Source organism: Arvicola amphibius, chromosome 10, assembly GCF_903992535.2.
Source record: "Arvicola amphibius chromosome 10, mArvAmp1.2, whole genome shotgun sequence".
In the NCBI taxonomy this organism is placed as follows: Eukaryota; Metazoa; Chordata; class Mammalia; order Rodentia; family Cricetidae; genus Arvicola; species Arvicola amphibius.
Window position 1 is genome coordinate 67,139,960 of NC_052056.1, and position 11,822 is coordinate 67,151,781.

The window sequence follows — 11,822 nt, forward strand, 5'->3', positions numbered from 1 at the left end:
CACCACTGCCAGTCCTTGCTGGAGTCCTAGAGTAGATTGAAACTGGCCCAGGCGCCCCCATCTTTGTTCTCGAGTATCCTATTGACAACACAGCAGCCAGAAAACTCTTTGCAAGTTGTAAAATAGTTTCAGATTTGCTTAAATACTGAGGAGAAAGTGGAGACGGTATTCAGGCATCTGTACTGGCCTGCCCTTGGGGTCCTGACAGGATATGTCCTCAGCTTCAGCCACTAAGAGCACCTCCAGTGCACATTCACTACGCTCCCTTTTAAAAGGGTAGGCCTTGCTCACCTCCTGTCTCTCCACCTGCCTCTCTTTCTCTTCTACCCCCTCTCTGCCCACTGCTCTGTCCCCTTTCCTGACCTTTCTCTCACCTATTCCAGTAAATCTCCCACGTGAGCCCTGTTGTATAGCATGATTCCTTCCCACCATTTTAAACATGATAACAAAGACATTTCCCATATTCCCTGTACCCACACGTAGGCAGGGTCTCAGGATCACATCCTTCCCCTGATGAAGCTGCACTGGTACACATCATCACACGATGTTGCGTTGTACATTCTGGGGGTGTGATGGACTGATTATGGTATTCAGCACCATCATCGGAATATCTTACAGTTTCATTGTCCTGAGAATTCCCGCGCTCTACTAACCTATGTCCCTACCTCCATTCTAACTCCTGGCCTACAGTGATCTCTTCATTGTCTCCCCTGTTTTGCCTTTTCTAGTGGAGCACTTACTTGACATCATACAGGTGTAGCTTTTTTTTTCACCCTCGGCTTCTTGGAGTGTTTAAGGTGTGTATAAATTTCTTCTGTGTCTTTCACTACTTGATAGCGCATTTTTTTTTTCAGCACCGAATAGCTTGCTACTGTCTGAAGTGGCATTGTTTAATCATGCATTCACGGAAATCGCATCCTGCCTTGAGATGGAGAGCGATCTTTTACGATGTTAGCAATCTGATACTCGCCTGGTACTGCATCTTGGCATATAGCTGCATGCGAGCTGACGCCATCTTGTCTTTCTTCCTTAGGATGCTCTGAATGCTATCACGTGTTCATTTAGGCTTTGTGTCGTTAGGCTCTAACTCCGCTGCTCATTTGACTTGCCTCCACCTTCCCCATATAATAAAACTGCCTCAACCCCTCACTATTTTTTAGCATGCCACCCTTTCAGTAGGACACATTTAAAATACCCTACTTTAATTTAAATTGCATCCCCTCCCTCCTTCAGCAAACCCCATCTCCTAATTCCAGATACGTGTTAATTTTCACTAACATTGAAATTAGACTACATTCAGGGGGACAAATGTGTCTTCTGTAGCTAGAATGGCAATTCACCCATGGAAGAAGCATCATTCACTGATTTGTACCGTGTGTCTGAAACACTTTATTGGGAACTAAGTGTGTATTTTAAATAAAATTTATAATTCCTGTTCCTAGATTCTAGGAAGTTTCATGCACAGCTATGTGGGCATCCAATGGGCGTGAGGCCTCGTGGGTCTGAACATGGGCAGAAATCAGGGCTCACTCATCCACTTAGGGTGTAAACTAACACTCCCCTGCATCCACTGACAAAGGAAGTCTAGAGAAAGACATCAGTGCGTTGTGGTCTGCCTGGCGGATGCGTAGTGCATTGTGGTCTGCCTGGCGGATGTGCAGTGCATTGTAGTCGGCCTGGCGGATGCGCCAGAGGACTTCATGCTGTATGAACTGTCTGTGTTCATACCATCAGACTTTATGTCCCTCCTTATGACCTGACTATTCCTAACTTCAAGCTGTACATGAAAGAGTGAACAAGCCCTCACCTCAGAGAGCCATTATGACTGCAATAAAGGTGTAAAAAATGTACTTAAGTATTTAATTCAGAAGAAAAATAGCAGTAGGGAAAAGAGAACAGAAGACTGTTGGCTATAGGGCAGTGGTATCGTAAAAGAAAAGAGAGGAGCCCAGAGCTCTCCTCGGAGCTGACTGAAGTGTCCACATTGCTGTGCTTGCTCGGTGCCTTCACAGAAGAAACAGAGCAATAGGTGAGCAACTAACGCCAAACTGAAACCATGCAGAAGCACCAAGGTAGGAGTGTGGAGCTCATCCATACTTGATGGGGAATATTAATTAGTTAATTAAGGGGTGCAGCATTGCGGCCATCCAGAGCAGAGTCACTCCAGTGAGAACATGGGTAGGAGCGGAACACAACGGGTTCTTAGAGGCATGATCCAGAGAGAAATAGCATGCAAAACTGTGACTGAAAAAATGGAAATAAGCAAAGTATATGAGCAATTATTAAAACCACAAAAAGCAAAGGTTCAATTAGCTAAAAGATGATTAAGCTATGAATAATATACAGTACACTGTTTTAAAATGATTAACTGTAGATACTATAGCTGATACTGTTTACATAAATTAGAATTGTTAGTGTTTTAAAGTGTATTGTAAATTGCCAGGATGACATGTGAAGTAAAGGAGCAGGCTGTGACATCAGGCCTAAAACTGTTCTCAGAAGCCAGAAAGAAAATAAACGCTGAAGGAAAGCATTCAAGTCCATCGTCTGTAACATCTCGGGCATCTGACATCAGACACTGAGAATTGAAAACCGTTGTCTCTTGAGATCGGACTGCAATGTAATTGTGTGGGGGATAACGCAGACCGGGGAGCACCGATTTGTTTTCATCTCCAGTCTATAGTGTTATTTGACTTAATGTATGTGCTGTTTTACTTAGACGTACAATTAAGCAGCTGGATGCCTTGGCAGTAATGACTCTCAATTTCAAGCCCACAGAGGAAGTCAGGATGCAAGGAAACACAGACCGTTAAGTGAGCGTAGGAGACGGGAATACAGGTAGTTTCATCTTTTACACACACTCCAGGACTGCCTGAGAGTTTGATTATCTGGGTAATTACTTGCTTAGTTGAAAATCGAAAGCAGATATGATCCTGTATGGCTATAAATTGGACACTAGGGAATTGAGACGAGACTACCAAGTGTAAGTCTGAGGCCAGTCTGCACTACATACTTAGCCTTTGCCAGAAAATGTCAAGGGGCAAAGGAAGAAAAGGGAAAAAGAAGACAAGAAAATCTCAGAGTTCTTTCTTAAGTGTCTGGAGAGACGGGCATGCCACATACTCTTATTTGATTACTGTTCATTATATATGGGCTCAAATACTCTGTGCCTCTGGAATGTGTACAATGAATGTAACCACTACAACTAATGTACCTATGGATTATCCCCTAAGCCAGTAAATGTGGATAGCAATTAAATTTATCTTAAGTCAATAAATTTAGAAAAAGAATTCTTATTTATATGCTATGAAATAAGGATCTCAAAGCACACGCCACATGGATGCCAGGCAGTGGTTATAATTCATACCTAGAAAATGGTGGGAGAAACTAGCGATGTGTGTGGTGGTGGTGATTCAGCAACTGGATTCTGTCTACACGCAAACACCGGCATTGAAGTTATGAGAACCTGTTCCGAAGCTACTTGCACAGGTGTGTCAATTCAAGCCAAATCAAAATGAATACTGGGTATACAGTTAGCTGGATGGAATACTGTTGATTAGACGTAGTTAGGAGGGGAGTGTGAGCCTAGGGAATATGCAGGTGGATTGAAGTGGCAGAAAAATAATGTTTATTTTCCTAGAAGATTTTTTTAAAATAAAGATATCTGAACAAATACCAAAGGTTGCTTTCATATGATGGTTAAAAGATACCAGATGTCTTCCATGTGTTAAGCATCAATGTTTCTTGAAATATGCCTGCAGCAAATGGTACTTCTTGTGTTTAATCATAATAATGGGATTTCAAGGAACTGCCTTTGAACAAGGCATGGAAAGTTGAAATTACTCTAACTGCCTGATAGAGACTTAGAAGATCAACAATAGATATCCTCTACGATCCATGGGAAAGTCATGTTTATTAAAATGATAATACTGATTTAGATCCCATGGTTATCCTACCCTTAAAATAGACCTTCAAAAGTGAAACCCCATTGCTTTCCTGTTGTTTTCGTAATCTGCCCCTACATTTTGATTGCTTGTTGCCCCATTACAATTTTTATTTTAACTGTTTGTCTCAGATTTTAACTTGAATGGAATTATATTTTTAGCTTTTCTTCCCACTTTAGTGATGTTTAGTGTTCTCTGTACTATTGCTCTTTCCCTAAGCATCCACCAGAGGGCAAAACCCTACCTACATATCCAGCTGAATATCTGGACTTAATTTAATGGTAAGTGAATCCTGAAGTTAGGCTATTCTTAATACAAACTTTTAACAAGTCTGAGCAAAACAAAGCAGCAACGAGGTTAAAATTTGCAAGGAATGTCATGATACTAAGACTCACATTTGGTAAGAGGTATTTGATACGTTGAGTAATACCAAACTGAAAATGACTGCCAATCAAGAGTGTAGAACATTCAACATCATCATCTTCAGAGGACCAGGCCTCCAAGTGTGAACTTGCAGCCCTGCCTGGCTCGCCACAGTGTATGCTGCCCGTGTGATGCCCAAGAAGCACAGCATGGCATTATGGGTCCTCCCATTCCTCCTTTACTCGACCACATGTTCTCTATATTTTCGGTTCTTAGCTTCATGCTTGTGTCATTGTGTTGAAAGCACAACTGTTTTTTTTTTCTTTTTGTCAAAGGCAAACTTTAGAATTCAATACTTTTCACGGAAATGAAATAGAGGCCTGATCAGTCTGGATAGCATTTGTGTACACTGTGAAATGAAGCTCGCCTTGAATATCACATGAAAGCAAAATGTGAAATCCTTCGGAACTGCGTAAGAGCAAAGGAAAAGATGAAAAATGTGTTCCTATAAAATCCTAGTCTTGGTAGAGATTTCATTTTTTTAGATAAGAACAAAGAAAGGAAATAGAATATACCTTACAAAAGAAACTTTCACTTCAAAATTAATTTTGCTCTGTGATTGTATACAAAATAACTCCACATACAGCATTTTTTTAAAATTTCAATGTTACATTCTGGTAAAAAGAGTATCGTTTTTTAATGACAATTCACTAACTGCAATTCTAAGAAAAATGTAATAAAACAGTGTTCCTTTACAAAATGGGCTAATTTTGTGACAAATCCATAGTATTGTATATTTGTGTATTTGGAACATAGTTCTTGCCCCCGCCCTCCATTACTTCAGTGACGGTGATGACTTATAACAGAATCATGACCCATCAGCGAAGGTATCAGCTTTTGGAATATCAAGATAAAGAGTCACACATCTCAGAATTATTGAGTTCATCAATGCATACACGTTCCTTAGTTGTATTTTACTATGCTTTAGGAAGGTCTTACTCTGAAAATCTATTTAGGGGCTATGAAAAGCAAATGTATAGAATATTATCTTTCTTATAATTAATATTTATTTACCTATTGGTATTTGGTTTCTTCCTTCACTGGGTAGTAAAAGGAGCATTCATATCCAGATAAATTTATAATGTTGAAAGGCTTAAATAACAATGACTGATTGGGTCTATTGTTAGTGTGTGCCCTTGAAAGATCTAAAGAGGTGAAACCTGAGAAAGCCCAGGAATTCGTTAGGAATAATTAATGGACAGCTGCATGCTGTGTGGTGATTGTCACCTGTAATGGATAACAAAATAGACTAATGCAATATGATGCAACCTGGGTTAGGAATAGAGTGCCAAACTCTCTAGCATCAAAACAAGATAGCTCTAGAATGGCAGTTTTTATTGCTCTAAGGAGAGTACACAGTTGAAAGTAATACTTTGTTAATCTGCTAAAGGGGAGGAACAGTCATCTTTAAATATACTCGGTTAACAATATGTGGTTGCAAATCAGGATAAATCTGGATACTGTGTGCTGACTTGACAGCAAGTCTAAATGTTTATGCTAGATAACAGATAGACAATAGGTAGGTAGGTAGATAGGTCAGTTAGATGATTTATAGACAAAGATAGATGCATAGATTAGAGATATTGTTAGATAGATTGATAGATGACAGACTATTAATGGCAGATGTGTAAATATATAGTATATGTATTTGTTGTAATTTTATTATAATTTTATTTCATTGTGAAGATAAGAGGAATCACCTTAGAGCAGCAATTACTACTAAGCTATTGTCTCCATGTTATGAGTCTATACTTGGGTTTTAGCTCTTCTATTTTTATTCCCCAATGATAGTGTATATTTTTAGCTTTCACATCATTTTTAGTATTAATTTTTATATACTATATTTTGGTAATGTTTCCTGTTAATGGAAGTTTCTGTCCCGCCAGGTATTCAGTCCCAAAAAACACACTGAGGCTTATATTAATTATAAATTGTTTGATCTATTAGCTCAGGCTTATTATTAACTTGCTCTTACAACTTAAATTAACCCATAATTCTTGTATATGTCTAGTCATGTGACTTTGTACCTTTTCTCAGTAAGGCATTCTAATCTTGCCTCCTCTGCTTACTCTGATGATGAATGCATCTCTGCCTTTTCTCTTCCCAGAATTCTCCTAATCTGGTTGTCCCATCTATACTTCCTGCCTAGCTATTGACCAATCAGCATTTTATTAAACTAACATGAGTGAGAAATCTTTACAGTGTACAAGAGCATTATCCCACAGCAGCAGTTTCCCTTCTTCCTGCCCCTCCCAAATCCTCCCCATCCTCTTCTCACCCAACTTCATGCTTGCTCTTCCCTCTTTCTCTCCCTCTTCCCATGCCTTCCTCCTTTTCTCCACAGAAAGAGAGAGAGAAAGAGAGAGAGAGAGAGAGAGAGAGAGAGAGAGAGAGAGAGAGAGGGAGAAAGGAATTAGGGCAAGTGGTCTTGCTGAAGTAGTTGTGGCTGTGTTGGAAGAAGTGTTTCACTGGGGTGGGATTTGAGGTTTCAGAAACTCAAGCCAGGTCCAGACGCTCACTCTCCCTACCTGCTACCTTCCCATCCAGATATAGAACTCTCAGCTAATATGTCTTCCTGTGTGTTGCCCTGCATTCTGCCATGAGGATAATGTACCAAACCTCTGAACTATAAGCAAGTCCCAGTTAAATGCTTTTTATAAGAATTGGAATGGTCATGATGTATCTTCACAGCAAAAGAACACTGACTAAGACAACATATGAATGTTTCCATCCTCAGAAAGACATACTCAAGTAGAAAATATAAAAAATGTAATAGTGTGTGGACCCATGTTTCTTGCTATAAAGAGAAAGAATATCTTAAAACTTACATTCACTGTAACATTTTTGTAGCAGCAAAATCCCATCCTGGAAGACTAGGATGACTTTCTAAAGACTGAGAATATTAAGAAAAAGAAACAGAATAAAAAAAATAAAAGAACTGATTTGGGAATCTTGTCTACTTCCAATATCCAGGAGGATAACTATATGATTTTCTTCGGGTTCACCTTCTTATTTAGCTTCTCTAGGATCACGAATTAGAGGCTCAATGTCCTTTATTTATGGCTAGAATCCACTTATGAGTGAGTACACACCAAATTCATCTTTTTGGGTTTGGGTTATCTCACTCAGTAAAGTGTCTTCTATTTCCATCCATTTGCATGCAAAATTCAAGATGTCATTGTTTTTTACTGCTTCTTTATCCATTCTTCTATTGAGGGGCATCTAGGCTGTATCCAGGTTCTGGCTATTTTAAATAGTGCTGCTATGAACATAGTTGAACAAATGCTTTTGTAGTATGATTGGGCATCTCTTGGGTATATTCCCAAGATTAGAATTGCTGGGTCCTGAGGTAGGTTGACTCCCAGTTTCCTGAGAAACCGCCACACTGATTTCCATAGTGGTTGCACAAGTTTGCATTCCTACCAAGAATGGATGAGTGTTCCTCTTACTCCACATCCTCTTCAGCATAGGTTATCATTGGAGCACTGGACTGAGCTCCCAAGGTCCAAATGAGGAGCAGAAGGAGGAAGAACATGAGCAATAAAGTCAGGACTGCGAGGGGTGCATCCACCCATTGAGATGGTGAGACTGATCTAATGGGAGCTCACCAAGGCCAGCTGGACTGGGACTGAATGAGCACGTGATCAAACTGGACTCTCTGAATGTGGCTGTCAATGAGGGCTGACTGAGAAGCCAAGGACAATGGCACTGGGTTTTGGTTCTACTGTATGAACTGGCTTTGTGGGAGCCTGGTTTGTTTGGATGCTCACCTTCCTAGACCTGGATGGAGGGGGAATGACCTTGGACTTCCCACGGGGCAGAGAACCCTGACTGCTCTTAGGACTAGTGAGGGAAGGGGAGGAGAATTAGGGGGAGGGGGAGGAAAATGGGAGGTGGGGAGGAGGTGGAAATTTTTAAGAAATAAATTACTAAAAAAAGAATTGATTTGGAAGAAGATTAAAAAATAAAGGAAAGGATATGGTATGGTGAGGAGCTTCATTAAGAAATCATTGATTGCCGGGTGGCGGTGGCACACGCCTTTAATCCCAGCACTCGGGAGGCAGAGGCAGGCAGATCTCTGTGAGTTCGAGGCCAGCCTGGTCTACAAGAGCTAGTTCCAGGACAGGTTCCAAACCTACAGAGAAACCCTGTCTCGAAAAAAAAACAAAAAAACAAAATAACAAAACAAAACAAAAAAAGAAATCATTGATTCATCCTTAATAGTAAAGCCTGGCTTAAGAAGACATTGGTACATGGATAATGCAGGCACTTATTCTAGACTGTATTCCAGTAGAGATATTGAAGTTTTTAACATAAATATCCTAACCTCAATTTTCCTATCTTGGAAGGAATGAGAGATACTGTTTTGTACACCTTGATCACAATATATCTGCCTTCAAGCCTACAGAATGATGTAACTTTTTAATTTATTTTTATGATATAACTTTTTATATAGCAGTATTGTATATGCTACTACTGGTTTTAAAATTCTGTATATTATTTTATCCTGATACAAAAATATGTAATAGTAACTTTATAAAATCAGTGCATTAAATAAAATAATGTCAAACTTCTGCCTATTACTGTATTGATATTGTTCTACAATTCTAAATTATTAAGACAGATTTTTCCACCTTTAATTTTTTTCTCTTATGTTTGGCAGAGAAAGTTGAGCTTCTGACTGTCATTGTTCATAAGTGTTTGTGGAAATTTATTTATTTATTTACTTATTTATTCATTTATTTTTGAAGAGAATGTTAAGACTCCCTGTGGTGCTTGTCCCTTCTGTGATCACATCTTTTCCAAAGTAAGGGTGAAGTGAAGGTGCTCTATATAATCAGCATAGTAGATATTATGATGTAGGCTACTTTATAAACTTAGTAAACGCAGAACGTCTTCCCACCTTTTACATTATCTATTAGAAAAAATTTTAGAGTAACTGTACCTTTTATGTATATGTGTGTGTGTATACATATGTTTTCTTATTTTTTATTTTTAAGCTGAAAGTTTGTGTTATTTTTTTTTAATTACACTCTCTCCTTTGGGACCTATCTTTAATACCATTCTATTGCTGCAAAGAGAGATCATGACAAAGGCAATTCTCATAAAAAGAAAAGATTTAATTGGAGCATGCTTACATTTCAGAGTTAGCCCATTTTCAAATTGCTGGGGACATAATGGGAGTATGGTGGCACTTGTGGCCCTTGAACAGTAGCTGAGAACTATATCGTGATCCACGGGCCAAGAGAACAAGCAACACTGGGCCTAGTATGCATGTTTGAAACCTCAAAGCCTACCTCCAATGACATACTGCCTCCAACAAGACCACACCTCCTAATCCTTCTAAAGTAGTGCCACTCCCTGATTATTAAACATTCAAATATATAAGTTTATAGGAGCCATAATTATCTAAAAGACAATAGAACCACCCATTTTATTCTTTAAATAAGTTTATTAAAATATACTCATCCTCAAATCAAGCATAAAATAGATTTTAGTGCTAAAAGGAATAAATGGTGAATATTTCTACTGTATTAAAAAAAAACAGGAATGGTTAGATGATTTGGTGGGTAAAGCACTTACCACACAAGCATGGCAACCTGAATTTGATCCTCAGAACCCATGTAAAAGTGAAAAGAGAAAGCTGACTCCATGAAGCTGACCTCTGACTTTCATACATGTGCTACGGCATGCATCCTTATCCAATGAAATAATAATAAGATGATGATGATATTTTAAAAAACTCAAAAAACTGTTTTTTTAACAGTTATTTTAAACGGAATAAAATGCCAACCCTAATATGTAGGAAGCATTTCTCTAATGCAAACTATGTTAAGAAAAATTAACACTGAACACTGAAGAAACTATCTTCCATATTACTTATATTATTTCATATTAATATCAATAAATAACACAAATATGCAGATACATTTGTATTGTGTGCTTGCATTCAGCTTTTTAAATAATACATTTAATTGTACTATGTTATCATTATATTGCAATTCAGATTATTTAAAAATTTAAAATTCATGATTCTACAATTAAAGACAAAGAATATAAGAAGAAAACTGCAGTTCTATAACACAATAAAATTGTATTATTATGTTCTCTCAACTACCTAACATTATTTTCAAATTTGAGTCAGTTGCTAACCATGTTACAGAGTAATTTTGCAGAATTTATCTAAACAATAAGTCATGAGTTTTATGCTATTATTGTTTCTTAATCTCAAACCTAATTATATAGTATATTGGGTGTATTAAAACTATCATTTAATGAACTTGAGACTTATAGATTTTTGTGTACTGTTACGGTTTGAATAAAATTAAATGTAAATGATTATTAAGATATATAGCATATAAAAAAGTGGAGGAGAATGTCCCCAAAATGTCTAAATATTTATTGAATACAAAAAATAATAGCTGCCAAGGAAATATAAAGAACTTCAATGTGTTATAAATAATTTCAGTCAAAAACACCATTTATAGAGCTAAAGAAAATGCTACATTCCATTTGTGTTTTATATATCTGAATATGGCCTAGTGTAAAAAATATGATAACTACCTAATAATCAATAAGAAAAAAAGGAAACAGGAAGCACAATAGAAAAACTTTCAACTGAATGAATATTAAATTCATTTATATGATATCCAAATGACTAATAAACTTACAAAGCATACAATAGTCTACTATCCACTAGGGGAAATAAAATGAAACATAATTTTAATTTTTGTTTTTCAATGCCAGTGTATGTTACTGTACATTGGAACACTAGATTGGCTATAGAAACAGAGAACACCACTGTTCATACAGATATGTAGCACCTGGAATTCCCACACATCTGTGAGGCTGAAGTCGGTCCTGGCACTTTAGAAGACTATGTCATCCACTACAATGAGCATACACATTCTCTGATAGAGCAACCTCATTCTCAGGTTTACAAGAAAAGTGAGTGCTGATGATTGACAAAACCACATTCAGGAGTGCTCATGGCAACCTCATTTATAATAGGAAAATAGTGGAAACAAATCAAATGTCTATCACTGCTAAAATGGAGTTCACGAGCATGTTCATCCAGTAATATATGGTAACAAAATTAACAGCCTTAACTACATAAGCTACATAGCTACATGCAACCAGGCAGATGTATCTGAAACTTTACTATGATACTGATGGAAAGAAATTGCATAGGAGTGATAAACAGACAGTTGTTCAAAAACTGATAAAACTAATCTACTGTGTTTGAAACAAGATAGTTGTTACCCCAGGAACCAAGAGGGTAATTGATGGAGGGTAGGGTCAGAACCCTCAACAGACACACCCATAGGTGAACCTGATCTACACTGTGCCTCTTTGGGACTCTCTTCTCATTTGATTGTGTCAAGGTAAAAATTAACCCTATTATAACTGACATCTTCCTCTGGCCTCTGAACACACCTGTACAAGTGTACACAC